Source organism: Pseudopipra pipra, chromosome 10 (genome assembly GCF_036250125.1).
Source record: "Pseudopipra pipra isolate bDixPip1 chromosome 10, bDixPip1.hap1, whole genome shotgun sequence".
NCBI lineage: Eukaryota > Metazoa > Chordata > Aves > Passeriformes > Pipridae > Pseudopipra > Pseudopipra pipra.
The window spans coordinates 7,024,099-7,049,674 of record NC_087558.1 but is presented as its reverse complement, the minus strand read 5'-3'; the positions used below and the strand labels follow the sequence as shown (position 1 = coordinate 7,049,674).

The following is a 25,576-nucleotide window of genomic DNA, read 5'->3' as shown; positions in this document are numbered from 1 at the left end:
CTCCTAACAAGTCAGAGAGTGAGTGTATTCGGCAGTAGCCCTGAGGAACACACCCTCTCCTGTGAATGGAGAGGGACACGTCTCCAGAAGGATTTAATATTCCTTTATTTCCTCTGACTTTGATTTAACCATGGGTTGTGATGCTTTAAGTAGCAGATATTAATTAGAAGTGGTTGGGGAGTCCCAATGGGACCATACCCCAGGTCTTCTCACCATTTCTACTTTGACTTATTTCAAGTTACTGCTCTGAAACATTATTTATTCACTCAGGTACCTGACGTTTATAAGGCCTATTTAAAACTGCAAATAACTAATGGTTGTCAGTAAGGAGTGCCACTCTGCTGAGGCGGAAAATAGCTTGTCCATGAGTAAAACAGCCAAGTATATTGAATGTTTTCTGCAACACTTCTTCAAAGCAGGCAGTGTTATTTTGTCCCCTCTTTGGTACCACACCTAAGCAGGCACACAAGGACAGTACTATGTGGAGGGCTCCCACCAGGATGGCAACCTTGGATAGATGAACCACTTTGGGCTTAAAAGCAGAAACTTCAGTCCCAGTCTGAGCTTTGCTCCTCTAAAAGAGAAGTGGGGAAAACCCTTCTGCTAGTGGTTGATTTAGGACATGCAGAGTGGGAGGAACACTGAATTCAGGCAAAATTGCTGGGTACCTGGGACTGGCTGGGGCATCCCATTTAGCACCAGCAGAGATGGAGGTTAGTTATGGGTAACGGGACAGCTTTATAATTAAGAAAGAAAAGGTATCTGAAGAACTCATATGAGTTTTAGCAGTATCTAGAGGGAGTTTCAAGTTGAGATTTCATTCCAGACTACATTGAGTCAATTTTTGTCGTAGCAAAGATCCTCTGTATTTGCTCTGGTTTTAGTTCCTCTAATTCTCCTCATTCTCTTACTCTCCCCAGGCAGTATTAATGTGGTGTTACATGTGCCCTGATAGAATGTGAACGCACGTGCGTTGCCCACAGTGACTCTCACTGTGTGACTCACACACAGCACTTGCAATTGAGGCCCATTTCTATTTTTAGAATAAATAAGGATATCTAGGATCACTGGACTTTAAATTCATTGAGAAGCTAAAAAATGTCCATCTAACGGGCATAACTGTTGGTTAGGTCTGTGCAGTCACAGCAACCCTGTTGATTGAGCACACACCAGACTTTCTATATAAAGTATTTGGACAGTAGAGCTCACTCAGTGGGAGACCTGAGGTTTCCTCCTATATGGCATAAGTACAGTGCAAAAATAATTCAAAAGGCAAATGTATTCATGTTTTATAACCTTCTGTCCCTCATTTGTTTCTAAGTCAAAAGAGCTTGGTGTTTTGACAGCTGAATGTTTTTTGTGCCCATGAGAAAAAACCGTTTGACAGGAATTCTTCGCCCTACTGGTTTTCACTTAATTTAAAACATGCATCAGATTAGTTACATAGCTAGTTTTCTTCTTGTCTGTTATTTTTACAACTCTTCCATAACTTTGTGGCACGTCATCAGACCCCTGCAGGACAAAAGCTAAACCATGGCACCCCCTTGCTTGGTTGGACTTGTGGTGAACACTCATGTAGTGCCTGCACAGGGACAGACTGGGAGCAACAGGCTGAGTCTGATAAAACCATAAACCTTGAAGTTAATGACCCATTGCACTAGATTCATTGTTAAAAATTATACTTGTGTGTTATGTGTTCCTGCTGTGTCCATCCATATGTACCTGCTCTACATGCTGCTGATCCCCCTTTACCAGTGGCCATCCTTGTTTTTCCCCTCTTTCAGTGTTTTCTCTCCTGTATCACTGTTGATTCTCTCTTGCTGCCCTCCCTGTTGGCTGTCTTCATGTCACACGATGTGCAAGACGGGCACAACAGGAGAGGCCACAATGTGGAAAATTTAGAAGTTTCCATTATGGTGTTTTTCCCTTCTAAATTGGCTGCAAAAACAGTTTCCACAGGCACTGTGGACTTACACAGGAGAGTTGTGGAGGCTATGGGGACATGGCAAATACTGTGAGAGAATGGCCCATGCAGTGCTTGATGGATGATGCCGACTATTCATTTTAGCAGAGCTGCAGGAATTCAAACACTTTTCATGAATATTCATAAGAAATTGAAAGCTGTTTAACCTGGCTCTCACATCTGTCTGGTGGGAGCACTTCAGTGCTTATGTGTTGCTCCTATGACTACTTGCAAGACATGAATTTTAAACCTGACTGCTCAGAGAGTGATGGAAATCCAGTATGAAACCGTATACTTGGTTGTGAAATTTGCAATTTGCTTTCTGCCAGTTAGCTATACAAATCAGCTAATCAAGGAACACCATAGGACTGAACCAAGCAATGCAGTATGAATTTGCAAACATTTGCCATTCCCAAAAGATCTGTAAGCAAAGAGTTATTTGCTGAAGAAAGCCCCAAATAATATAAGATAAATAAATTAGAAAATTGCATGACCTCCACAGACAATTCATAAGCAGAAAGGGCAAGTAAGATTCATGGTAAAAAGTACTCATTGAGCTTCTGAAGAATACAGGGAAATCGTTCCTCAACACAGTGAATCAATCTGATGTAGTTTGCTTCACTATCTGCTGTGCATTGATGGAATGATGAGAGATTTGGAGTCATTTCTGACAGGCTCTCAGACAAATGGGTATTTGCTGCTGGCAGAAGTTTTTGAAAGTGGCAAATTTGTCTGGGATAGTTTTGAAAGCAGATTTAGTTTTGGATCATGGGATTTGTGTTATGTCTTATTTTACAGTTGAAAATGCCTGAAATATTAACCTCCTTCTGCATTTTGCCTTATCTGGAGCTCTGTGTTCAGCCTCATTCCTTGAGCACCACAGTCTGTATTTTTTTTGCATCATTACCACACTATCCCGCCTCTTATTTACAAGGCAGGGCTATTCCCCTTCCCCTGTCACAAAGAGGTTGGGGGATTTGCCCAAGTCCCCCTGAGAAGTCTGTGGCTGGGCAGAGGTTGAACACAATCTCCCACCTGCTCATGGTTTTATACTTTCAGACCCTTCCCTCAGAGAGGCATTGAAGTAAAACAAAGTAAAACTGTCCAAGCCTCTGGACAAATGTGAAGCGAAGAAAAACCATGTACTAGATTTTCACATGCCTTGCTCATTTCTGACACAGGTTTAATATATTTGCATAATGTCTCTTTGATTCATACTGCAAACCTCTAGAACAATTTCTTTGGAAGAAAGTTTTCACTGTTATCGTTATGTACTCAGTAGTGTATGTAACACAGGTTAAAATGATTTCCCCCAAAATTTGCAATGCAAAGTAATGCACTTGAGTGAAAAGTTGTTGCTAGGATCAAAAGGAGAATATTTATGTTTCTTAAAAGCAATTCTTACCATTCCCGATCCAATATTGCTTCTCTTTGGCACAATCTGTATTTACTTAGGCTGAATGCATTTAGCACTTTTGTTGTTGTCATCAGTGTTTTGTTATTAAATGAATTATATCATGACCTATTTACAATGCAGTATAGTACACTGAAGTTCTCCTTAAAGGGAACATTAGTTAGGATGAGTAAATTCAAATTACTTGGTAAGTCCCTGCTCTATAGGAATTCTTTTTTTTTAATGAAGATTTAATGAAAACAATCAGTCTAGCAGAATTCTAGAAGTTGTGAGCTTTTGACAGCAGTATTGTAAAGTATGCTTAATGACACTCACATTAAAGTAGACTTAAAATGGCATCATATACTTAATTTTAAAATTTAGCACAGCAAGTGACACCATGCCTCTTACTGCAAGATATGACTATCAGCTTCTTTAAGTGCATTTTTAATAGCTCCTGTGAGGAGCATTTCTGCAAGCAGAACATTTTATTGCTGCTAAATACCGCTCACTCTGAAGTCTCTCTGTTGTTTAAAATGAAATTTTAATGAACAAGTCGAAACAATTCATCAACACAGGGAACATCACACTCAGATCAAACACACCAAATGATAAGAACTGTGCATATGCATGGAAATAATATTTTCATTCATTAATTTCCTGCTGCTCATCCTGGCGAGGGTCAGAGGCACTGACAAAAACACAAACTCGCAGCCCAGCACTGCCCAGCACCCCGTGCAGACCTCACTGCCCTGTTTGGCCACACAGACCTGAATCTTTGATGTTCAGACATTTTCTTGTCTAGTGATGCTAAACAGGCGCATCATAAAAAAGTACATGAGGCTTCTAACTTTGCCTGGCACCTCTTGGACTTCTGGCTCGGGAGAAACAAGCTTTTTCAAGGGGAAGCTTTCCTCTTATACTACTGCGTGTTCATTCAGCCCTTGCTCACAACCCTTTCAGCATCCAACTAAAGGTCCTGCACATCCTTCCCCACGGCAGAGGGGTTGGCAGGGGGCTGGCAGTGACACAGGAGGAAACCATCCTTTTTCTGTCTGAAACTACAATTCTTGTCCAGCAAAACAATGACAACAGTGCAGAGAAATCTTTGATTATGCAAAATGGATGGACACATCACGCCTTTTTTTTTTTGCAATAGGTTATAACCTCACCCGGAAAATTCCTCCCATCCCCAACCTTGGTTGTTTTCCCCCTTTCAAATGACATCGGTGACACTCCAGGCACATTTTACACATTAATAGCATGTCTCCCTCATCTTACAGACTCCATAGCTTTCCTCTTCCCCTTTTATTTTAGGGCAGCTTCCCCCTCTCCCTTCTCCCGTCTCAGGAAGAGCCCCGCTGGCTCGCTAGAAAATGAGTAAAGTGTTTTCTGCATGACCTCTATGTATTTTACTCCGTGGGAAAAGCAACGTGGAATGCACACTCAGCAGGGAGTGAGATTTGAGCCAGTTTGTCCTCGAGGCATTTCTGCCACAAAACACAGAACTATCCACAGTATTTCCACCCTCGGCTCTCCCCCCACCCCACCGACCCCTCCTCGCCGCTGCCGGCTGCACCTGGCTGCGCTCGGAAAGCCGCGGAGCAAAGCACAAACAACGGGCACCGAACAGCAACAGCTCCCTTTGTTTCCCATGCAAATCCTACCTCCGATAGTTGTCACATCTTCCTCCGAGGCGAAGCCTAATTATTATTAAACAGAGATCCAGCGGAATCCTCCGAACTGCCACCAGTTGTTAAGCGCTGTCATCGTTTCCTCCTGGTGCTTAAACCTTTTTTGACCATTAATGTCACAACCCCTGCTAACTCATCGCTTAGTACTCCCTGCTCAAAATGTCTGAAATAGTTTGGAAGGACAATAGGAATGACAGGCACACTAGACAGCCATGCTTGAAACTATTTTTCTCCAGCTGACTTAAGGCTGTTTCGTAGTGCTTTTAAGGCATGCACTCCGTAGGGTTTACTAACCTAGGCTAGACATGCCATTCCTGCTTTTATTCAGAGCTGTAATGGGATGGCTGCTGGCGATGCAGCGATAGGTCTAACCCCATTCATCCCTCCGTGGTTTTTAAACCTTCCTGGGAGAGTAAATAGCTTCAGTCATCCTTAAACTTACTGAGGCTACTGTTTCTGCAGAGCAGGGTTTCACACATTGTTTTGAAACTAAAGAGAAAATCACTCCCGGGAACGGAAGGTGCCGTAGCTCTCCTGACTGATGCGAACGGCAAGACGAACAGGCAGCATCCGCCCCCGCCGCAAGCTGAGGCTGGCGCAGGAGTTGGTGGAAGTAGTGATTGAAAGCTGAAAGTTCTTAAAACTCTATAAAGGCAGATGTGACACAAAGAGAACGAGGGGGGTGTATGGACCGTGTTGTCCTTTGTATGTACAGAGCCACAGATGTACACTACTCTTCCCAGAAGGCAAAATACTGTTTGCAGAGGGCAGGGTCTTGCAATCTAGATTTCTTATATAGTAAGCAGCACCTTGGATAATGATGGGCAGAAGAAACGAGACCGATGTACAGTATTCGAAGTGTCTATGAAGTGGGGAAGAGGAGGGGCGAGATGATGCTACAGGACCCTGCTGTTTTCAGTAAAATTATGCACATCTCCAGATCCCAGGTCAGAGAGATTAGTGCTCTGCTGAGATTTTGGAGACTTTTTCTTCTTGGTTGTCAGCTAATAACCAGCCCAGGTCAAGATGCATCAGGGCTTGTTAGCATCTGCTGTCAGTTTGGTGTTGCTGATCTCAGTGTGGTCCCTAGTGGACAAAAGTAAGAGCCACCAGCACAGATGTGTCTCTGCCAGCAGAATGGCACACATGGGCTGAAGAGGGGCAACCTGGTGCCAAGGCAGGCTGGGACACAGCAAGAGGGGAATTAGTACTTTTGCTGCTTGTTCAGCACTTGCCTAATTTTTTTGGTACCACCCAGTTCATAACCCTTGGCTCAAAATGAAAATACCACTCATAAAGACATCTCTGAAATGAATGATGTTTCGAGATATTAAGGAGTAAAGCAAATCACAGTGAAAACCCAGCTATGGCTCCCTAACACTCTAGGAATGGAAAGGTTAAGATAGCAATAGTGGCAGATTTCCATTAGATTTTTGAATAGTTGGGACCTGAGGGCACTGAGGGCTAGTTAGGGTGTGACCTTTCTCCTTGGAGAAGCTCTGGTTTGGATTTGTGTTGGTCCTTTGCACTGGTGGCTGTTACAGACTATGTGAAAGCTGCCCTTGCATGAGGGGAGGCTGCAAGAATGTCCTGAACCAGCTGGTATGTTCTACCTGATTCTCAGGGGGAGAAGTAGCCAACTTAAACCCCTCTTTTTTTCCATGTCCCATCCTGCCACCGACACGCCAGGTGTCCCCACTGCCCCCCAAACAGCACGTCAGTGTGTGTGCCCAGCAGGGGCGACAGGTCTCTCCTTCTGCCTTGCTCTTCATTGAAACTGTGAGTTAAAGCAAGCTTGTTGATGGTGCAAGTCAGCCATAGCTGCTGGTGGGGACATCTAGGGGTACCACGAGCGTGACATTTGCCCATGAACCAACACTGCTCCTACCAGAGCTGCCTTTGCACTCTCTGCTTCCCCTGCCCATGCTTGCCATTTCACCCACTGTACTTACACAGTCATTGTGTTGGGAGGGAGGGCTTAGAGCTCCAGTTTTGTTTCTCAATTTACAGTGGGGTATTATGAGCACCTTAAGCTTCTCCCAGAACTGGTGAGAGCAAAGGGGATTTTGAATTTTGTGGGCATGAAATCTCAGGGTGGGCAATTACATGCTGACTGCTAGCGTGGCTGCCAGAACAATACCTGCTTTTTGAATAATTTAAGGAATTTTTTCACTGTCACCTGTCTTGCATCTTTTGTGTGCACTACATTCACCTTAAGGCAGAAAAAGAAAACGGAAAAAAAAAAAGTTCTTCTTGTCCTGAGCAATATACTTCTTTCTCACTGTGCTCTTGATTTGTAAGTGGGATGACACAACAGTTCAAGAGACATTTGATTCCTGTTGGGGATACCCAGGTCTAAAAGTCCTGACTTTGCTGATGATCTTTTGAGATCATCAGCACTGAACTGGACACAAGCGTGTTCCATGACAGGTTAAAGCAGGTGATCGTTGCTACCCATGCTCACAGTTCCTCAGTTATGTGTGCTGAATAAAAGGAGATTCATAAAAAATGGATGACTATCCCAGCTCCCCCTTTCCTTAGGGACCTCTCTGCCACAGTGATCTCAAAGACTTCAATTCTTTGCAGTAAGTTTAAGTCACTCACAATTGGTGGCCAACAGGTGATAACTGTCAGTGAGAGCTGCGTAGTTGAACATTGGTGGAGATGTTCTTATACTGAATGATAATTGAAGGAGGGGTAAACTGTTCAGGGTGTGAGGTGTAGGCTAACAGGGAGTGACCAGAAAGATCTTGCAGGGGCTAGTTAGTTCAACATGGCTCAGTCTTAGGGAGATATTCCATGGTACTCCCCCTTTCCTCAGGGTCTTTCTAATCAGTGAGCAGTAACAGCAGCTGCCATCAGTAATGGGACTCATGTACTGTGGCTCTACTGCTGTTGCATTTTTCCAGCACACCAATCTACTGCTTGCTGGCAAGAAGTTACACAAAGTGATGGAGCTGTGATCTGATCGGGTATGGCAATTTTCTGTCTTTCTGGACTGTATGGATGTTAGGGAAGTAGGATTGCCCAGGGAAACAGAGGGCTCACATGTGCCCTCCATCAGGAAAATCCTATTGACTTCTGTAGGAGAGGAGATTGCTGCTCAACTGTGCAGTAGTGGACCCTCTTTGAGAAAACCCATTGCTTGCAGAAGAGTTATAACAATTTAAAATGCTTCTATTTGTTTCTGACCAGTATTTGCTTAGGAGAAGGCCAAGGAGGATGAAGGACAGGAGGAATTCAGGAGATTTGTAGTTTGCATGCTGACTGTAAGCCAAACAAAATAATGAACAGAGCAATAGTGCATAATTTCATTATGAGTCATCCTAATTATAACATGAATTTGATAGACATGTAACTAGAAAGTGTAACTATCAGTTACAAATACACATTTCTAATTGCAAGGGGAAGTGCACGATATAATTAAAGCTGCAGGTTGCACATACAATAACCTTTTCTTCTACCGTGGTCACAAATTCTCTAGGAACAGTATGAATATATTTTGAAGCTGCATACCTATCAGACAGCATTCCTTCTACCCACTTGCTGAGTCTTTTTGAAACAGCAGCAGGTAGTCTCACTAATCCATAGATACTTGGTGTGAATCGCGCATTAAAGAATTGCAGGAATGATCTGTTGATGGCTCTTCCACGCTGGGTCTCTGTAGAGTGTCAGTGTTCAGTGACAATCTACAGTGTTAGCCTGGCAGAGCTACAAATGTGATGTGCAGGGCAGGTAACACGTTGTGTTCAGTATATATAATCACAGTGTAAGTGAAAATCAGTCTAACGAGAAAAAGGATCCTTCAAAAGGGCCCAAATTCTGTCATACACATCTAGATACCCTCAGGTGTTGTGAAGCCTGGACTCAGAACCGAGTTTTACACAGGCCAGCTATTCCCTAAAAAGAAGCCAGTGGGGGGGGAAGATAAATTCCTAGCAATTGTCTTGGTTACATGCATTAATCTCACCTCTGTCTTTTAAGTGAGAGAATTATCAAGAAAAACCATTAATGTCAGTCCCTATATTTACAGCTCTGTCTGGTTTCCTTTCTTTTTCTTGTGGTAGAACAGGCAGCACCTGTGTGAATGCAACCCTGTGTTTGGCCACAGTCTTGCAGTCTCCTTTGTGCTGAGAATCACAGGACACCCCAGTGTTCATTTCACTGAGTTATATCACACTGACTAGCTAATCGCTTCCACATGCTGCTTGATTGTCCCCCTTATATGCCAACTCTGCCTTTTTCTTGCACAGCTCTTTTTGAGCCACTTGCCTAGGAGAAAATAACTACATCTGGAGTGTTGTTAAATGACCCAGAAGTTGCTGCTTTGCAGACTGACAGTATTTGATGCAAATAGATGGCTTCTTGCTGTGAAAATCTCCTTGGCTGACAATCCATCGGGTACTTTTGATGATAGTTGTCTGAGTTAAAACACAGGCTCATCTTTGCATATTCACACTAACATTCTTACAGAACTGCTGGTATTAAAATCTTCCTGTGCAGTTTCAGCAGAGGCCTTTCTCCTCTCCATTTGTTCACCAGCTGCTGGTGCACATCGCTCCCTCTCTTTGCCTTCAGCTTTTGCCATCTGCCACCATTAAGTTGCCCAGGTGTCGGAAATCTTCTTGCTCTTCTCTGGTAAACATTATTCTGCCTTCTTCTTCACTAATTCAACCTCCATTTATATAGAGGCTGATAGATCAGGATAGCTGTTCTCCAAACATCTGCTGCATTTCATACTCTATGGGGGTGGATGGGGAACAGAGTACGTATACTTGCCGGCAAAAATAAAGGCTGGTTAACCCTTCCTTCACTTTCTTTTCCATCTTCAACAGCCTACTGTTTTCCTGCATTTCTAGATGTGCCAGTTAATTAATACTTGCCAGTTAGGATGTTACCCAGAGCAAATATATCCTAAAGCACAGCTAATTTTCAGAAACATCAAAGCTTCCACATTCCATAACAGTGTCTAGTCATGGGGTATTGAGGAGCAGAAGAGATGGGGTGTATCTAAGACAGTTATCAGCAAAGACATCAGAATAAACCTTTTTTCCACATTAGACTGCTTATCCTGTTGCAAACAGGGGCCACACTACTGCCTTTGGTATGTTTTCTGCTGAGATACAGGTCAGGCATCCTATTGTAATTGCCTGCAGGGGAAATCCAAGCTCAAAGATCATCTTGCACGACAATGGATAGTGTAAACTATTGAATTCTTTTGGGAGAGATGATGAAATTAAATGTGCTCAATCCTCTTCAGTAAATCACTGAAGATTGACTGTAGGTTTGAACAGCAACAAACCAGAATTCAACAAAACAGGCTGCTTACACAATGCTGCTTGCTGGGCCCAGGGAATATTTACTGCTTGAAGGCTAGTAAAATATGTATCTGAGGATGCACACCCAGCTGCTGGGGCCAGTCTTCAGTGTGAGTGTTGAGTAATTCCAAGAGGATTTCACACTTCAGCAATTTTACTCTCCTCAGTCTGGGTCTCAGTACCAGTGCTTTCAGAGCCTGATTTTGTGTGCAACTCTTGGGCAGAGATGGTTTCCTGCTCTGAGCAGTTCTGCTGAGCAGCAATTGCTGCCTGCTGCTTTTCCATTTGTTAAGCAGTGGATTACTGCTCAAACATTTGTCGGCCACATTGGTCTAAACCCTGTGTGCAATTCTCCAGATTTACTCCTCTCCTGGAATGCCATGATCAGAGGTTGTTTCTCGCTTGTTCAATAATTTCCTGAAGCACTGCTCCAATCTGTGCCACTGTGATTTCCTTGCATTGTGATGGATGATATTTTGTGCTATTCACTGTTCACAGAAACACCAAATTGGCCACTTAGATGCTCTCTGATTTTACACACAGTGCCTAGCTGTTTCTCCAACTCTTGATTGCTTTTTCTGTCCATGCTTTCCTATTCCTATGTTAATATTACTTATCCAGCAACTTTAGCAAGATATTGCTAGATAAGTCTTTTGCCTATTTTTTCACCCTTTACAAATCACTTGCTATGCAGAGCTCTCCTTTCTTCAGGATTCAAGTATCTCCTTTTATCTATTCTTCCTTTTATTCTTTACTCAGCTGCTGCTTTGCTTTGGTGGAATAGTCACTTCTCTGATGAAACTCATGCTTCTATTTTTATTCTCTCCCTTTTTGAAAGGTCCTTTGCATCAGTGAGATGCCTGTTTGGGTTTCTTTGATGATTTGGTGCTGTATACTGAGCTCTACACTCCAGAAGTGAAAGATCAAGTTGTGGAGAGAGTGTGCAAAGGGGGAGGGAAGGGGACTTTGCCATGCCCCAGTGAGGGAGTTTCCAGTGAAGTAATAGCAGAAGCAGACAGGTAAAGAGCCAGCCCAGGAGCAGTACTGTGGAGAGGCTGTTCTCTAACACTGTTCCTCAGTTTCCCCATTTGTAAACTAAGAATAATCCCCTGCCCTTATAAAGTCCTTTGTGAGTTTTGCCTGAGAACTGAAGCAAGACGACTGAAATTCAGCCCTCTTAAGCTGGTGTTGTTGCTGTCTTGCTGATAAACTTTAAATTCAGAATAGCAAGGGCCTAAAACTGCCTAAGTAGCCTCCACACTGTACAGGGTGTTGTATGGTCACGCAGATCTGCTGATGAAGGCACAATGCCTTGATGTCCCCTGACTCTTCTGTCTGAGATCACCATGGACTCTCATGTGGGATGCTGTGGGTGATGCAGCCCTGCTTGAAGGGTGAAGGAGGATTTTGGTGGCAGCCTCACAGCAGCCAGGGAGCAGGAGGGACATCGTCTGGGCTGAGTTCAAAGCCCAACCTGTTTGCAGAAAATGTGTGCTGGCAGGGACAGGAGAAACCTTGCACAAGATACCACTTTTTAATTTTATTGATCTATATTCTGCAGCAGGTGCTCAGAGGGGTTCAGACTGTGTGGCTGCCCCTGGAGCTACCAATGCAGGATTTATGGTCGTGAACACCAAAAATTCACCAAGGCTCAAAATCTCAGCTTTCCTGTGTAAATCTGGACTGACCAGAGGGATTTGACTGTATTTACTGAAGTAGAGTTGTTTGGAATTTATGCCACTGAGGGCAACATTTGGTCCTAAACATACATCTTCAAATATATATAGGTTTTGTACAAAGTTACTTCTTCCCCACAAAAAAAGGCTTACAGCCCCTGTATAAGCTGCCACCTCTTCCCCATCAGCACAGCAGCTGAGGACACAGAACGTGCTTATGAATAAATGACTTGGTGAAAAAATGGTATTTGGAAACCAAGCAGATGCTTTCCAAGAGAAAATAGGCAGAATGATAAAGCCTTGCTTTTAAGACAGGCTACAGGTATACTCCTTCAGCATAAACACACATTTTTTAATTGATAAAACAAATCTCCTTTTTCTATCCTCTCTGATGCGTTTTTCAATTCTGCATATGCAAAAATATTAATGTATCATCAGAAGCTGAAGTTAAGAGGACTCCAGAGGAATTTAGCCAGTCAGTTATCTCTGGTTGTAATTACCTAACAGTATTTGTTTACATCTGTTTGAAATTACTTTATGCTCATTAGAGCTATTGAAGTAATGTTTCCTTATTTCTCCACTTTTTGGAGTTTTTAAAACTGAAAAAAAAAATGGAACAAGTTGTCCATAAATACACCTGTAACATGACCTTTTCTCTCCTGAGAAGTTTTGAGAAGATTCTTTAAGTTTTTGTGTCTGTACTTGCTCTATTTTCAGACTCTTAGAGATAACCTTGACTTGAAATTGTGGACTTTAAGAGAGGTACAGAAGACACACTACAAGCTGCAGAGTTCATCCCTACTGGGGTGAGGGGCCGTATCCTCACTGCATGAGAATTTGTCCAACAATAACAAATGCCTGTTGCAGGGGCTCCCAGCTGGAGCTTCAGAGCACAGAAACCAGCTATGTTTTCATATTGCGAATAAAACAAACCTGGAAAAACAGTCCCAGAAAGTCTGTACTTGGGCAACTAATGTCCCAGCTCCAGTGTGACCCACAGGATGTTGCAGCACCAGGCTCTGGGGGTGCATTTTGGCCTCAGCTGCCTGTGCTCAAAGATAAAAGCACCCCGGTGTGCCTCAGAGACACACACACAGGCGCACACACCGCAGCTCTAACCCTTGCCTCACTCCTCTAATCCTCTCTCCTCCCACCCACAGGCACTGCAGGAAGGATGTATTTTCTTTGCTTTGGTTTCCATGCTTAGATTTCAAAGACCTCTTGGTGCAGTAAAGTAGTAAAAAACCCCAGTCCCCGGAAATGCAATACCCTTTGGGGGAAGCATGACGGATCTGGTGGTGCAGGAACAACATCACCAGGGTCCCCTTTATCTCACACACCACGTCTATTTACTTTTTTTTTTCTATCCCCAGAGTTGCTATTATTTTTTTGCACGGATGACTAAACCAACTCTCCCCCTTCTTGCCTTGCTGCTCACTGGCTCTTGCTTGCCATCCTGGCTGGTGCTCCCAGCTGGATCATTAACCCCCATCAAGCTGTTGGGCTTGAGCAGGGCTCAGCCTCCAGAAGCAAGCTTCAATGTAATCCCTCAGGAAAGGAAAGGCCACTCCTTGGAGCGCCTGCCTGGCTCTTCAGACAGATTGTACCATTTGCAGAGTGCAGGTGAATAACTGCAATAGAATAACAGGCCCTCAGCTGTCTCCCTAATGCTGACAGCAGCAAATCCACCAAACAAGCAAAGTATCTCTGTCCCTCTTGGTCCGATACAGAACCTCTGCTCTGATCAGGTTTGATGTGATATGGGAGGGTCAGGAAGCTCATGTGAGCAGGGAGGTCTCTTAAGCTGTGAGGAGTGTGGAGGGCACCTGTCAAGCATGGAAGGTGCTACCTGGTATGGAATCCTGGTTTTCTCTGTCCTTGCAGGGGTGTGTGGGGCACCATATTGTGTAGGTCCTGCAAAGGAGCACTGGAAGGATGTTGGGGATATCAGGGATGGCCCTGGACTGTGTAGCACCCTGTAATGGGGATTTTCTTTCCCAGGCTTCCTTCTTGAGCCTGGCATAGCCTTTCCCACCAAAGAGGGCACTGTAACGTCCCCAGACTGTGGGGTGTGAGAGCATCAATGCCCTGTGTCAGTGACGGACCTTGCACACAGCCTACAGGGTTTAAAATATCTGGTGAAAGGCAGTTCCAAACAGGAGTTGGTGGGAGGCAGAGGGGGCCTGGTGGGCAGTGGTGTGGGTATATGCCCATGCAGGATGAGCAGCCAGCAGTACCACTGCTGCTCCTCTTGTCTCTAAGAAAACTAAGAGGAAGCCAAGGCAGGGGCTGTGTTTGTGTATGAGGTCAGAGATGAGACACTTTGGTGCATTTGTTAAGGTAGGAGTTCAAGAGAGAGGAATCCAAATTACACCTATCAAAGGGGTAAAGAAACAGTGACATGATTCAGCTCTCAGCTCCACCTGTGCAAATACAGAGCAACTCCCCGGGAGTCGATTGAGTTACTCCTACCTGTGCCAGTGGGAACAAGCAGAATTTGGCATGGCCAAATGCAGGAGAACATGAAGGACCATTGATCTGGAGCCAGCTAGGAACCCAGTGTTACTACACTGATTGCAAATGATGTCTCTCCCACACACCTGAATGAGGAATACAGGTCTGAGTCCAAAAGCTGAAGATGTGCTTTTTCTTTTCTCTCTTTTGCAGAGAAAACAATCATGTGCATTAATTACTTTGGCCAGCTCAGTCCTTTCAGGGTTCTTTTCCAGGGACTGCTCTATTGTGTCAAGAGCAATACAACCACTGAACAAAAAGACATTGTCTGCCCAGAGTTATTAATGTGTTTTATTTTAGTAGCCTCTCAATGTTTCAGCGACCTGTATATTCCTTGAAATATCTGAGATGCTGTGAAGAAATTTCATGCCATTAATTTTTAATATAGCCATTTTTAACAAAATAGAGGACCAAGATTATGCATTTATGTATTTGGTATGATATATGATATATTCTCTACTGTATAACTAGTACTGTCTGCTATAATTCCTTTCTCCAGATGTACAAACTCATTTTACTTCAAAAACAGCAATCCTGATATAGGATTTTTCTCCAGAGTTCTTTTGTCCATTAAATAATAACACTCAATAATATTTGAGTATGATGGGAGAACCATCTAAATATAAGTATGAGCTCAGTTACTGTCAAGCAATATAGTTTTACAAAGGAAATCTTAAACTGTCTTGAAGCTCTTCTGATTTCAGTGGTTTGATGGGAATATAAATGAGAAGGAAATTTCCCCATTTGCTGACAGCTGATTTCTGAATTGGATTAATTATAACAAGAGCTCTTTCCTTGCATAATCAGATTTGCTAAAATTTCCTTATTTGGTTCATAAAACTGTTTTGTGAAACAGAGGAAATTAAGTGGCGTTTTCTTCGGCACTAAGTTCAAATTTGTGTGAACTTTCACCTAGACTCTGGTAACCTATTAGAGCCTGTCTTTGATAATAATCATGTTTGAATTTCATTACTTTCTCTTCTAATTCCAGTCACTGACCATTTTATTTTTTGTAATAGCAATAGGAGATCAATTGCCCATGCAAGGCTGTTTGAGACGGTCCTAGAACAAGTGAAATTCCCTAATTTTTCTTAATTTTCATTAAATCACCATCTTTATTGTTGGGGTGTAGTATAAACAGTTAGTAAAATGCCATATTGCAGACTTGTACAATATGACTTGGAGGTCTGTCTCAGTAGCCTCTGAAACAGTCCCAGTGCTCCCATATCTCACCATGGATACTAAAACTGGGGAGCTGGGAATGCAGAGCCCTGGGGAAGGGCTGTGCCGAGCAAATGAGTGGTAGAGGAGCAGGCTCAAGAGTATCATAACAATGGATGATGCAAACTTTCTGAGGCATGAGAAAGTGAAAAAGAAGCATAAAGGCCTGATGTGACGTCTGGAAGCCATGGCATTTCTGGGATGAAACCCTTCCAGCTCATGGCCTTCTACCCTCCTCTGCCCCCATCTTCCTCCCTTACATAAACTACACTTCTTGGGGGCTAATGATCTCTTTAGGACTTACTCATGGACTATAGCTGTGGAAAGCTGGCACTGTTTGTTGTCTAGCAGGATACAATCACATCTGGGCATCCTGAGGGATAGTAACATTACAAAAATGAGGAGGTGCACGAAAGGTTTGAGGGAGAAAAGTCAAAAAGCTGCCCTGGCTGAGGCAAGACCAAGTTGGTCCTTGGTGTGTAGGATGAAAGATGAAGGGATGAGGGAAAACAGGGAGACAAAAGATGTTACTATGGATAACTTGATAACATAAATTTAACACCCAGGGGTCTATCAGATTCCCCAAACCAGGACCTTTTGCATGACTAACCAAAGGATATAGAAATGCTTAAAAATTTGATCCCCAGCCAGAAGGCGGTGAACATCTAATTGCCCGTTAGCTGCACCATCCAGAAGCCTTTGGATCAAACCCAAACAAAACACATGTAATATTCACAATTTTATTTTTATTTGTAATCACCTACTTCTATGCTCTTTGAAATTCTCTGGCCTTTTTTAGGGAACAGATTCCCTAATTGCCTTGGGAAGAGATAGAGCATTTTGTTTCCACTGGTCTTGGGAAAATCCAGGTATTACATTATTTTTCTGGAACTTGGTCTGTTTGACTCCTAAACCCCTGAGTCTGTACTTTGATGCTGTAAAAGCCTGATTTCCAGCCACTTTTGAAGTAAAGAATGTGAAAAAGTCCAAACAAAAAGAAAAAAAGTAGGAAAGCAGGTAATAGAGGTTAGGTGCTATTCTGCTGTGGCTTTGCTGGAGCCAATTTGTAGGGAATCTGGCTCCAGATGGGACACTGTTACTGTCATCCCTTTGTGTAGTAGTTGCTTAGTATATTTTTGAAGGAAAAATAGGATCTGCGTGACTAAAAGCTGGTTTGTCTGACCTCAATGTTATACAAAGCTTTAGGAAGGAAAAGGACTTCTTTTTGAAGGAAAGGATGCAATAAAGCTTTACCAAAGGAATGTTGTGTCAGATGCATTTGATGATTTTATTTGATAAGATAATTGATTTTCTTGACAAAAGCAGTGCAGTAGATTTAATCTCTCTGGACTTCTACAGGGTATTTGACATAGTGGCAAGATTAGTCAAACTGGAGAAAACAAGGATTAGTGGAATTGTGCAGGAAATGTCTGGAGAGCTAGGGAGAGTACATATTTGGGAAAATTTGGGGTGTAGTGGTGACCCTGTAGTTCCTTTAGGACTGGTGGAGAAGCTTGGTTGCATTTATGATTCTAACGTTCCTGGCACAAAAAGAACATTTTTTTAACATTTAGCATTTTTGGCTGAGATGAAATCAGGTTGGATTAGCACAACAGAAAACTGTATTAAAAGATGGTATAGCCTTAAGGGCTGCAGCAGAGAGATGGAAGTGTGAATAGGGATGTAATCATATGAAGGGCAAGGCTGGACACTGAGGGAATCCTGCCATGCACTATTCCTGTGAAATGGGGCTTATCTTTTAGAAACAATAGAGAAGAAAGTGAAGTTAGATGTTCTGGGGTGCCTCGAGGGACTTTTTGAACCAGTGATGATGCTTCAGATGTCCAGTGTGAACATCACTGATCCAGGTTCTGATGAGATCCTTCTTGGAACACTAGACAGGCAGTCCTGACACACAAGCTCAGAAAAAGTCTGCTAAAACAGGAACAGCTGCAGAGAAGGGCAGCAAATGCAGCATTTCTTTGGCTTTGAGAGATGTCATTGCTGTCTACAAATGCAGTGGGAAGACGAGCTAACACTGGAGGGTGAGAATAGCTATTTCAACACAAAACCAGCATTGGAACAAGAACAAATAGGTATAAATGGGTCATGGATAAACTCAGGCTGGAAATTCTGAGCAGATTTCCAGCCAAGAAGAGGTGGAGGCAAAAACAAACTAGTTTTAACATAACAGCTTCACTGCTGAATGGAAGGGATCTTATGACATGGTGGCCTATGACCGCAGAGGGTTGGTCTCAGTGATGCAGAACCCTCCCCCAGCCCTCTGTTTCTCTGCTCCTGTCAGGGGATCTCTAGTTTTGCAGTGTTTCTGTGAGATCCTGCCCCCTGAAAGGCAGTGGCTGAGGAGGACTCAAAGAGGCGACTTTGCACCAGTCAGGAGCACAGAAAATATCTGCTGAAGGCCAGCTCTGGGAGACCATGTCTGAATATCACTGGCGTGCTCATTTGTGGGTGTCAGCATCTTTATGGCCTCTGGAAGCAGCCTTCTCCGAGCTGGGCACTCCAGCCAGGCAGGACAGAGCTTGGCAGGCACAGCAGAGCAGCTGCTCTCTTGTTCCCACCCCACAGGAAAAAGAGTCAGGCTCTCTTGCAACTGGGAGAGTCATGACCTGCGACTGAAACTTTTATCTAAATCCTGAAAATAGAACTGGTCTGATCCTCAACTCCCAGCAAACAACAGCAGCAGCAGGAGGAAGAGCAGGCAGGCATCAGCTCAGCATCGGCAGTTCTTCTCCCCTTGTCCCTCAGGCTCTCAGTAGATGACCTCCAGCTCTTGCTGCTTCTGCCACCTTCACCTGGGGAGCAGCAGTGAGCTCAGCCCTGTCCCTCTGAGGGCTGTGGCATCCACAGGCACAGCCTGTGCTGCTGCAGGCAGGGCTGTCTCTGCTGCAGTGCTGCTCACAGTCCAGCGCTCGCAGGACTCGCAGTCGCAGCCCACTGCAGAGAGTCAGCAGCTCATTTTACCCCCAGCCTAATTGCACTGAAACCTACAGGGCTGTGCGTAGCCCAGTTCTGGCCTCCCACTAATTGTACCACCAAGGCACAGGGGTGCAAGTGGCAGGTCAGGGCTGTGCTGATTCACAACATATCATGAGCCTGTCTTGGCACTTTGACTGGGCTTACTCATGTCTGTTGGAAAATGCCATAGCTATGGGCCACAGTGATGCTTCTCAGCAGGTACTGGGATTAGAGCAGAATGATACCATTCTTATGGAGCGCTGTAATGTTTTCCTTCTGCTGGCACGAAGTCTTTAGTTTGTGTAAGGCAGGCTAGATGGGAAACAGCATGGCTGAGATGTCATGTCACCCGTGAAAGTACCTCTTGGCACACTTTCTTGGGAGTGACTGAAGCAGCGAGGACGCCAGTCAACCAGTTGTTCTTATCGGAGGAAATATCTCCTCAATTACCCCTTTCTGAGGGGAAGTGGAGGGGCAGCACTGACCTCCTTTCTCTTGTGAGCAGTGACAGGACCAGAGGTAATGGCATGAAGCTGTGCAAGGAGGTTTAGGCCGGATACCAGAAAAAGATTCTTCACCCAGAGGGTGGTTGAGCACCGCAACAGGCTCCCCAGGGAAGTGGTCATGGCCCCAAGCCTGCCAGAGTTCAAGAAGCGTTTGGACAATACTCTCAGTCATACGGTGGGATTCTTGGGGTTGTCCTGTGCAAGAGCAGAAGTTGGACTTCAAAGTGATCCTTCTGAGTCCCTTCTACCTCAGGATATCCTATGATTCTGTATTCTAACTCATCCTGCAACTAATCCTGCCTTCTGGGCATGAAGTTACTTGCAAAGTCCATAAATTTACTATGATAATCAAGACAGGATGCAAAGGGGACTCTCTGTTTCTACAAGTATCTGAACGTTTCCGTTTATAAAGTTCAGGCCATGAAGAGTTACTGCACTGTGTCCAGGTGGTATTGTCCAAAACGGAAGCAGAAGTGTGTGTGTGAATGTCCAGATTCTATATCCTATATACTTTGAGAAGTACTTAGGACTTCAGAAGAGAAGTATTAACGTTTGCTCCTGGGAAGGTTCTCAGTGACACAGGGTTAAAGATAGGAAAATAAACCTGTATCTCTAACCATTGCAGAGAAGAGAGAATCCCAAAGACAAACAGCCCAGACCAAACCTCCCTTCCTTTTGGTGCTGTGTGACACCTAATAGAGTTTCTGCAGCAGAGAGATCTTCACTGTAGTCCTTTGTAGCTGGCACTGATATGTCTACAGCTTCTCCTTTTTTTCTGGAGGAATTCAAAAGACTGCGTCAAATAAAGAGCATAAATCTTGTCTTTGACAAAAATAGCAAAGAGAAGAATTAAAAAGACCCATAGGACAGAAAATTAGTATTTAAAAGAAAGAAAAAGAAAAAAGAGAGATACAGCCTAATTTTTCAGTTTGACTGAGTTTTGCCTTGCATTTTCTAGTATTTTCTATATGAATGCCAGCAGTTCTTGGATTTAGAGGTCCACTGCTGGGTCTGCTACCAATATGCCAAGTGCAGACACCTTGGGGCAGCTCCTGCACCCCCAGGGTTATGGAAGGAAGAGACTTGCCCTCCTGGAACTACCTGAGATTTTCTTCCAACTATGAACTTCTCTGCAGAAAGGAAACACTGTTCAAAATTCCTCATTAAGGAAATTGTTATGGATCTTGTGAATACCATTTGGAATTACTTGGATGATGAAGGATTCACTCCCATCTTTTGTCAGTGACATGCAGATACTTTTCCCCAACTTACTCCCAAGGAGAATGCAGCTAAAAAGTCTCTGTGGTTGCCGAATGTGCTGTTAACTTCTTGGGCATGACTTTATTTCCTTGTGTTTCGGTTTGCTCATTTGTAAAGCAAGTATTTTTCCTCATGCTGAAGGAATTTGTAAAACCAGGTGGTGTCCATGGAGTACTCTGAGTTCCCTGATTCCATTGGAGTGGATGGAGTGCTGCTGCTCAAACCCAAGGTCATGCTGACCTTGATTGCTGGACATGACTAAGCCACCCTTTTTTTTCTTGCTGCTAAAATAGATGCACTGAAAACAGTTCACTCACTTCTGTCATTTTGGTAGATTCCCTTTCACTCTGAGCGCTTTCTTCAAGTCAAATGGTCAAATTCTAAAAGGTTTCTGTCCATCCAGTAGATGCCTCAGAGTGAGAGGAAGCCAGCAAAGATATCATCACAGCAGACATAAGCTGCCCCAACTCAGCTATTACAGGAGACTTTTCCCCATCACCTCATCTGAGTACTAAACAGCTGAGAAGTAATTATGCCTAATGTTCCCTGATCTCTTCCCTCTTTGCACATGGCAGGCTATTCTGTTCCTAAAACACTTGCCTCATGTTCATGGCATTTGGCCTGTAGCAGGGAGGTTGGGTCCAGCCCCGGAATGTCTAAAACATTTTCTCCTAATAGATGGCTCACCATAAGCTGGAAATGCGTCACACACCAGCCAGTTATTTCCACATCATAAACTCCTAATGCTTCTTTAGACTGATGGGGTTTTGTATTTGCTAAGACCTGGAAATATGCCAAATATTCTTCCATGCATGACGCTTCTTTTATTTTAGCCACTGCTGAGTTAATCGTTGGGTATTTCTGGTGCTTGAAAGCCCCTCCATTTGGTCCCGGGTATTAGCTCAAAGCACCGAGCTGCTCCGTATAGCAGGGACAGAAAACATTTGTGCTGAGATGTGACCTCCCACCCTGGCCATGGGTTTTGCATTGCAGGCATTCCCAGGACTTCAGGGAATTATTGGGGTTGGGACCTGAGCTGTCCTGACATCTAAGTTCCCACGCAATGAACTCCTAAATGTTTTCTTAGAGCTCTGCATGCCACCAATCCTATTCTTGTACTTCTCTGCTTTTTTCTCCTTCCACCAATCTTACCCACTAAAATCCCAGTAGAGAAGCCTGACTGGGAAGTTCATCTTATCCCTGTTTGCTGGAAAGAGAGGAATTTGGGAGGGCAGTGAGAATAAGTACAGATTTTCAGTGGTGGCTTGACTTCTGTGCTCAGATCTCTCGCGATCCTGTTGAGATGTAATCAGCTGTTGATCCCAACAACCAAAAGGCAATTCCATTCCATTAATCACTTTGTTGGCTGTTTTCTAATGGTCTTATCAACATACTTTCCCATCTGCAAACTGTCCCATCTTTGAAGTGCTCACCTTTCCCTTTAATTTGTTCTTTTAGGGCAAGACTCTGGTAACTGCAGAATTTCCTCTTTTCCCCACTGACTCCAAGTCTGCTGTGCTTTCCAGATTCTCCAGCTACTCAATGCTAGTTAAGACTGGGCCAACTTGTCAGTGATAAACCCTTCCTTTTTTTTTTTTTTCCCCTCAGAGACTTGTATGTACAAAGCTTCAGGCATAAAAATTGCTTCAGTCTTGAAGCTTGGCAGACACACCTCAGCACAGCAGCAAATACCTTTGCCAGGTTAAAAACAATGATAATACTTTTGGCCATTTTTTTCAGTACCAAGAGCGTAAAAATAATAGTCTATGTAATGGAGGAGTGTATGAGCTTATTTAACTAGAATAGGTTTGATTTAGCACAAGGATTTTGAGGGATTCATCCTCAATACAGCCTATTGCAGTGCTTTAAATCCCTCCTCTTTCTTCTTTTGAGGTTAATGCAGTTTGTTCACACAATGATGAGAGTTCTGCAACTTGACACTTTGTTCTCCAAATGCACCCAGGAACCGAGGAGTTAATTATACCCACAAACCTACTTGTACATGCACGTGCATGCAAATACACACAGGCAGTGTATGCATGGATTGTTTTCTCTTTGCCCTTTCTGAAAGCTCTGACCTTGAACCAACTCTTCTGTAGCTACAGAACTGCTCTTTCCAGAGCTCTGCAGAGCTGTTCTCCACAAACAAAAGCTTTACCTCCTCAGCTGCATGGCACAAAGTACCTGTGAGCCACTGTTCATGAATCCTGGCTTCACAGGCTGACAGCAGACCTCACCACATGCAGTGAATCCTCCAAATGTCAGCTCCCCTAGGGACTCCTTTCAAAGGACAGCAATAATAGTAATGCTTTTCACTTCTGCCACACTTCTCATCACAGGACAGCAAAGCATTTCATCAGCACTGGGCCCCGACTGCGGGCTTAGAATAACTTCACAAAAGAGGGGGGTCCTGGCATCCTCTACTCTAGAAGCATAAAAAAAGTCTTGACTCGAGTGCAGACCTCAACAGAACCACCCTTGTACAGCTGTGGCCTGTTTGCACTGAGCTGTAGGACTAGAGGTCTGGACTTGGCTAGCCACAAAAACAGGATGTCATCCTAGGAAGGAAGGAAGAAGGGGCAAGGCAGTTAGAGCATGAAATCCTGCCTTTACTGAATCCAGACTATGTGAATTAACCAAGTCCATCCAAAAGTGTTTTCAAATCACAGCAAACTGCCATAAATAATAGTAAACATAAGTGCCTACAAGATCCCCTCTGTATCATCAGGATACCTCCTGATACAGAATCTTACAGCCATCCCTACTTACACAATTGTATAGAGGTGGACAAAATCTCACACATCAAGATATATGAAACATCCAAACATTTCGTGATGCCTAGAATATAGCTTAGACAATGCAGTAAGTTTATTCTCAGTCATAATGCACAACAATTAATGACAAGGGCACAGTTCTTGCCCAAATCCCTATAAGCACAAAACAAAAGCCTTCCTGTTACAAACACAGAATCATACCATACTGCTTAATTCCACTCCAAAACACTTCAGATCCCCAATCCCACTGGAGAGCTTTATATTTATCAAAAATCCAATAGATGAAACCAAAAACGCATGGCAGAACCTAGCCTGTCCAAATTAAAGCCTCTGAGATTCTCTGTAAATCCACTGCAGAACATAAAAATCATTAATTTATCTCCCAGCTTCACAACCTCCTGACAACTCAGTATCCAAATGTGTTATTAGCGGCCATTCCTTTGCAGTTGGTAGCAGCCAAAAGGGAATTGGGAGGGAAAGGGCTCGTGGTTACCAGCCTAGACCAGGGCATCACGGGAGCTGCACTTTGCCACAGGTTTGCTGTTTCTTCTGGGTCAAGTTCCTTAACCTTTTTATGCCAAATCTCCCTCTCTGTCCTGAATAACAACTCTGATTTACTTCGCAAGGGCTTTGTGAAGCTGCATTTGTCAGTGCCTGCGATGTATGATTTATTGTCAAAGACATAAACAATCGCATTCTGAAGATGCTGAGCACATCACCTGCATTTTGATTTCTGCCAAAACCTTTTTCTCACTCAGGACAAACCCTTTCTCCTTTGCTAGCATAATAGTATTTTATTCAATTATGGTTAAATTTAAACAAGCCAATATGCATGTTTGGGGCCATGAAGCGAGCTCCCAATTACAGAATTTCTGAATCAGGGGAGGCTCAAGGGAAAGCCACTGGATTTGTAATGCAGTGGTGACAAAAAAGCATTGCTAGTTTTGAGGACTCTTTGCAAGATGCTTACAACTGGTGGTCCTGTCAGCATCTTCAGCAAGGTGTTACTCATGTTTTAGGGTGAGAAAACGCCCTGCACAGAAGTTTAAAGAGCAGCAGAATAAACATATGTGAAGAAAAAGCTGAACAGAGCCCAGATAAAGTACATCTGTCTCTGTTAATGCCACATGGGGTAAATGTATCTGAGAAAAGGAACATAAAAAGAAGTATATTTTCTATAAATCTTGGTAAAAATATTGACTTGGTTTTCATATTTTTTCTTCTGGGGATTCTGGTCTACCAGGCTCCCTTGTTCCTGTTACAAAACCTGATGACAAACTAGGCAGTGGCTAGATTTAACATCCTGACTGACCTTATCTAAGTGACCTTGCACCAAAACAGCACAGTGTGCTGCCAAATTTTCCAATTCTCTTCAGTATCTGAAGTCTCAGGAGGTCCATTTCCTAAATAATTCTGCATCTGTTGACCTTATCACACCGCCCAGCAGCAAAACTGCCAGGCAGGCGATGGGAGCACTTTAGCACACTTGGAAATGGGGGAGCTCTGGGTGCAAAGATCTTCTCTGAAAATGCAGAAGCACTGGGCTTATGGGTGAAGGGGGTGTTGTAAATTACAGAGAACAACGAGGTCTCTGTCACTAAAATACCTTTATCTTAGAAATTCAGCCAAGAAGAAGTATTGCCCCACTCTGAAGACTGAACATGGTTTGAATGATATGAAGTGTTGTGCTTTTACAGATGCATGGTTTCAGTTTGGGGGGAGCTCTTCTCAACACAAAAATAAACCAGAGAAAGTTAGAAATGTATCTTGTGACTCTCCAGAAGTTTTATGTTATTTCACTTGTTATGCAAGCCAAAAATGGGTTTAACACAAAATGGCATTGAGTTTTCAATCATTAATGGCACAATCAACTAAAATACATAATCTGTTGCAGTGTTTGTAAACACATGCAATTAAAGTAGAATAAGATTCAATTATGTGTGCATAATAATGCAGATCATGCAATTCTTATTAGTTGGGCTGTACCCTGAGCTCGGTTCAGGAGGAAATTATATTGAAATGCTCGATAATGAAGAGGAAATTTTAATGAGAAGACAGGGTTGAGAAAATATTACTCAAAGCAAGAGGAGTGAGAGCGTCCGGAGGCAGAATACAAATGACAGTAATACAAAGTCATTTGACTGTGTCTCTGGCTTCATACAAAGATTAGAGGTTCACACTTGACAGCTGCCAGGAACGAGGTAGGCACACTTCGCCCCACTGGTTGCCACCGTTCAGGGAGCAGGTCTGTGCTTCCTCTCCAGATAAGCTCCCTACA

At 43.5% G+C, this 25,576-nt stretch overlaps 1 protein-coding gene across 4 annotated transcripts in view; it reads right to left on the bottom strand.

The window, feature by feature from the left end:
- The window catches only part of LOC135419486 (calcium-activated potassium channel subunit beta-2), a 145,344-nt gene that overhangs the window by 93,246 nt on the left and 26,522 nt on the right, over positions 1 to 25,576 (bottom strand). Inside the window, exon 1 of one of the 4 annotated variants that reach the window (XM_064665886.1) lies at positions 5,024 to 5,611. The exons of the other annotated variants lie outside the window; for them this stretch is intronic. The gene's annotated coding sequence lies outside the window, so the exon portion shown is untranslated. Of the gene's footprint in view, positions 1 to 5,023; positions 5,612 to 25,576 lie in introns of those variants that run through there. 4 annotated transcript variants of the gene reach the window in all.